A 5,154-nucleotide genomic window follows, 5' to 3' on the forward strand; every position below is an offset into this window, starting at 1 on the left:
GCATCAAAACGAAAAAATTGAGTAAAAAAAATTCTGATTTATCGAACTCGAAACAATATTCTTGCAACTAGTGCCCTTAGGGCTTCATTCTGGGCGAGTTTGGAGAAATTCGATTTTTTCGCTATTTCCAAGTCTAGTTGATATTTAGGCGAAGCTGCTCTTAATACCAAGTACGTTTAAATGTTTTCTAATACAGTGTATATCCTATATATTATACCAGTGAACTTTTTAAAATACTAAAATATAAAGCCCACTTTTAAAGTTAATTTCATAGGTGGTCTCTTATTTTTCACCTTTACTTTTCTTTGCTTTTCAAAGCGAATCAAAGCAAAGTAGAATCCAGCATTGTTTATAGGAGCATTCAAGGTGGCTCAAAACAGTTTCCAGCGTTTAGATTTTGATGCGTCGTTATAATCACTCTTTACTGACAAACAGTAGACATAATCGCTCTTTACACATTATTTATTCCCTATTTTTCTTTAGCACAATTAACTTTCATCTTTGGTGAAAACAATGAAAGATAAAATAACTTGATTTCATGGGAAGTGGTGACAATAACTGTCAGAAAGCTTCCATGTTATTTGGCCCGCGAGCAGAGTTTTACTCACATAAGCCGGCTAGAAGTTAGGTTCACCTGTGACCTATGGCTAAACATTTCCTACCTTGCTAGAATTGACGACTTCTCGAAGATTTCTGGGAGATCTTCTTCCTGATCCACTACTTGAAGCCATTTGAATAAAAACCGACGCAGTTCAGTATATCCGTTTCCGTTCAAAAGTCTTCAACGAAACACAGGTCGTGCGCCATTTTGCGGCTCTAGACCAGAGTGAGGGTGGCAAAGGTGGGGTACCAATCGCGCATCACACTGAATTTTTCTATTAAATCACGCATCACGCGGGATTTTTTTCACCAATCACGCCTCACATAAGAAGAACTAAGTACATCGCCAATTTTACTTTCTCGACCCTGAAAGCGTCGTTAAAAGAAGAACTTTGGCGATTAAACCACAAAAATGCATCGGTAAATATGTGACCTCTCACGCTAAAACGTTCCTTACGGTGTCCGTTCGAACGGCTGAACGCACGGCAAGTGAACTAGCCTGCGAACAGGCTCCCAGCGAGGGCAAAATAAAAAAAAAAACCGACGGGGACGAAAAAAAAAATCCGGCGAGCGAAGCGAGCCGTTTAGCGCGAAAAACGAATTCTACGAATTGCGCTCCCCCACGTCACCATTTCGCTCTCAGCTTTCCCCGCTCGTCCTAGACGCACTAAACCCATTAACCCAACCGGGAGCTTGTTCGCAGGTTACAAGTGAACGGATAATTTGAATAGCGATGGTCAATTGACTTGTTCCAAGATATCTCAAGACCACTTGGTTCTACATGAGTTGATAACCACTCAATATAATGAGTAATGACTGTAGAAACGATTTAATGAAATGCAAAATGTGAAGGTAAATGTGAGGGATTCATGAGATGTGGGCTGTGTAGGTGTATGTTGGGAATTAATACAACGAAAGCTGTGTAGGTATGTGTGGGGGATAAATGAGATGTAGGTTGTGTAGGTATATGTAGGGGATTAATGAGCGGTAGGTTGTGTAGGTATCTGTAGAGGGGGTAACGAGATGTAGGCTGTGCAGGTATATGTCGGGATTAATGAGCAGTAGGCTGTGTAGGTATATGTGGGGGATTAATGAGATGTAGGCCGTGTAGGTATATGTCGGGATTAATGAGCAGTAGGCCGTGTAGGTATATGTGGGGGATTAATGAGATGTGGGATGGGTACGTATATGTCGGGATTAATGAGCAGTAGGCTGTCTAGGCATCTGTAGAGGGGGTTAATGAGATGTAGGCTGTGTAGTTATATTTAGGGGATTAATGAAATGTAGGCTATGTAGAAGTTTGTGGGGGATTAATGATTAATGTGAAGTGGGCTGTGTAGGTATATAAAGGGGATTAATGAAAAGCAGCCTGTGAGGGGATATTGGGGGGATATTTAGGGGGTTGTTGAGGAAGAGGAAGAATACTATCCAGGAGGGATTGTTTTAAGAGCGATTAAAAGAGATGTGTATATTGCGGTGGAGTTAACTGGCCGCCCAACCATCCGGGTGATGTCGCACTTATAAAGCGGAAGAACAAAAGGCTTGGTCGTAAGCCAATGAGAAGGCACTGACGTCATAGCCAAACTGGACAAACGAGTTTCTGACACCGTCTGGATTTCATTATTCAAAATGGCGGACATGTTATAATATGCTAATTTGCCAAACATTCTGTATATGCACGTTTATGTTCTGTAACGACTTTGTAATTTATACTACATATACAGTTATATATTAAAATACGCGTTTAGTGGAGGTGGTCGCTTACGAGAGTTTAGACCATATTGAGTCAAAATTTTGTCTTATTAGCATATGGTAACTGCAGAGACTTCCCCATGCGCCAATGCCGATGCAATGTTTTTTTCTTTCCAAAAAGAAATCTGGTTCTTACCATTGGAAAATTTCCGTCTCTTGTATTAACCAGGATTAAAAAAATGTTACAACACCTTATTATCCAATGTCCTCTCTATTATCTGTCAAGTGGTCGCTCATGGGAGGTAAAAAACAAAAGAAAATTTCGAAGTTTTAGCTCTAAAAGTGGTCGCGGTCGCTTACTCATCTAGAGGTAAATTCAGCGAGATCGTTTCAAATGCTTGGTACAAGTGTTCAAGGGCTTTAAATCTTACACATTTTTTAAAAAATGCATTCTTCCTGAACGTTGTCATTTTTCAGCCTGTCGACCATATGCTAACCAGGCGAAAAATTCGACCCAATTTGCGTAAGCGACCACCTTCCATAAGCGACCTCCTGAGCTTGACATTTTGTCGCGTACGGGAGGTTCGGCTGTATCTTCAATGATCTGTATGAAACTAAATAAAAGGAATAAAAAGGGAATTTTCCACCGCCTTTACTTCATATCCTTTATAGCAGCTCACAGTTTTCCTTCAGCTTTGCGCGCCCCTGGAAAACTGTTTCTCGGAACAGATGTCCACAGACAAATGTCCGAGCATATTTAAACTGAGAGATATCCCGAAATTTTTTTACAGGTTTCTCTTCAAGCAATTGCTCTTGGTAAAATAAACGAAACAAGCCTTCTTCTTGTGTCAAGTTTACGACAAGGCATCTGGGATCGGGTGAGTTTGGATTTTCTTGGGGTCCTAATTCACTGTAGCCCAACAAACCATGACGCCGCTATCTCTCTTTGAGAAGAGCTAATTAATTTATTTCTTAAGGACCTTGTTGACAACCAAACACAACATGGATTATTTTGCTGCATTAGTCGTGTAACGCGTAATTTTCAGACAAGCTCTCTTCTCCACGAACCTGCTCGACGCGGAATTGTGCAGCAATTACAACGACTTCTGCAGAATCGACGCAGTTGTGTCGATGTTCAACGATTCTTAAGTGAGACGGACGAAAGAGGTAAAACACGACTGATGTGGGCCTGCCTGAATAACAGTGTTGATGTCATAAAGTTTCTGTTGTCCAATGGAGTGGATCTTTATGCGAGGGACTTCTCCGGACAAACGCCGTTTCTCCACGTTTGCCGAGGTAACACGCGAGAGGCTCTCGAATTTCTGGCGAGGAGGGGAGCTCGTATTCATGATATTAGAGAGTTTACGAAACCACGACGGCAACGGCAACCGAACGTCACTGCGCAAAAGAATTAACGAGCAATACAATGGCTATGCACGTGCGTTATAATTCTTGGTACATTTTTTTGCCGTCCTCTGCAAGACAAGAACGTGAAATGACCAAATTTTGCATTGTCTTGAGATCGTAAACCACGACGGCTAATTTTTTAAATTTTTATTTCAAATTTAGCGCTTTGTACCGGATTTACTTTTGCGATAGTTTTGACAGTGATAAACAAATTAATTGACTTTAGATTACCGCGAGATGCGTAGGTAAAATATAGATTCACTTTTTTTGATCGACGTTGTCCTCTGCGTCGCCGTCTTGGTTACGTAAACTCCCTATTGACAACGACGGCCAACATGGTGTGCATCATGCGGCGCGGTGTAACTTGCGCGAGGTACTCGAGCTGCTGTTTCAAGAACTACAAGCAGATAGTCATATTAAAGACTGGAAAAACCGATTTCCAATTCATCACGCTGCGGCGACAGGCAGGACTGAGAACGTTCTGTTTCTACTTCAGAACCGTAGCTGCTTAAATTCGAAGACACGAATCATAAGAGACAGAGGGTTTGATAAGTTGGGAAATAATCACGGTGGAATGACACCTGTACATTCGCCGCGCAAAATGGTTATGCTAATATTGTGAGACTTCTCGAACAACATGGCGCCGACATTGATGCTGTTACAGATTGTGGGCGTTCCGTGTTCATGTTAGCCGCAGAAAATGGCCATAAAGATGTCTTAGTGTACGGCATGAACGAGAGTTCATTAAGTACGCCAAAAGAAAAACGCGTTGAATCATCAAATCGCGCGAGTTCGTATAAGAATCAAGTCACTCGGATAAATGAATGTGATGTAAATCACAGTTCAGAAACGTTCAGCGCATAATCCTTAGGAGCCTTCGTTGTTTTCAGAAGATCCTGAAAAAATTATTTGTCGTTAAGGGAAATGTTAACAAAATTTCCTGAAGCACACTAGTTCGGTCAGTGCCAAATAACAACAACAACAACAACAACAACAACAAAACAACAACAAGGAATACAACAACATTCCCTTTGAAGCCAAATGTGGGTTGGTTAAGATGGCTGAACATCGACCGAGTTTTCTTTTGCGTGTTTAAGGGGCACTATCTCCGCTGTCACATCGTGTTGTAACATAAAATCGCCTTATAATCTTCCAATAGAACGGAAAACAAAACAAAAAGCCAAAATTGCCAAAGCAAACAACTAATCGATTAAATAGAAAACAAAAAGTGAATGAAAGATTCCAAATAAACAAAAAATGTTCACACTTGCGTTGCTTAGATGTTTCTTCGGAAGATAATAAAAAATGCGAGTAAGGGTGCTTTGGCGGCCCACTGGGCAAAATCGTAGTTCGTCACAGAATGTGGTTTAATTAAGTACAACAACAACTTTATTTCTACACAATATTTATACATAAGTTAAACTAATAAGCGAAAAATTAAAAAGTATCGTTTGC

The sequence above is a fragment of the Orbicella franksi genome, chromosome 5 (genome assembly GCF_964199315.1).
Source record: "Orbicella franksi chromosome 5, jaOrbFran1.1, whole genome shotgun sequence".
NCBI lineage: Eukaryota > Metazoa > Cnidaria > Anthozoa > Scleractinia > Merulinidae > Orbicella > Orbicella franksi.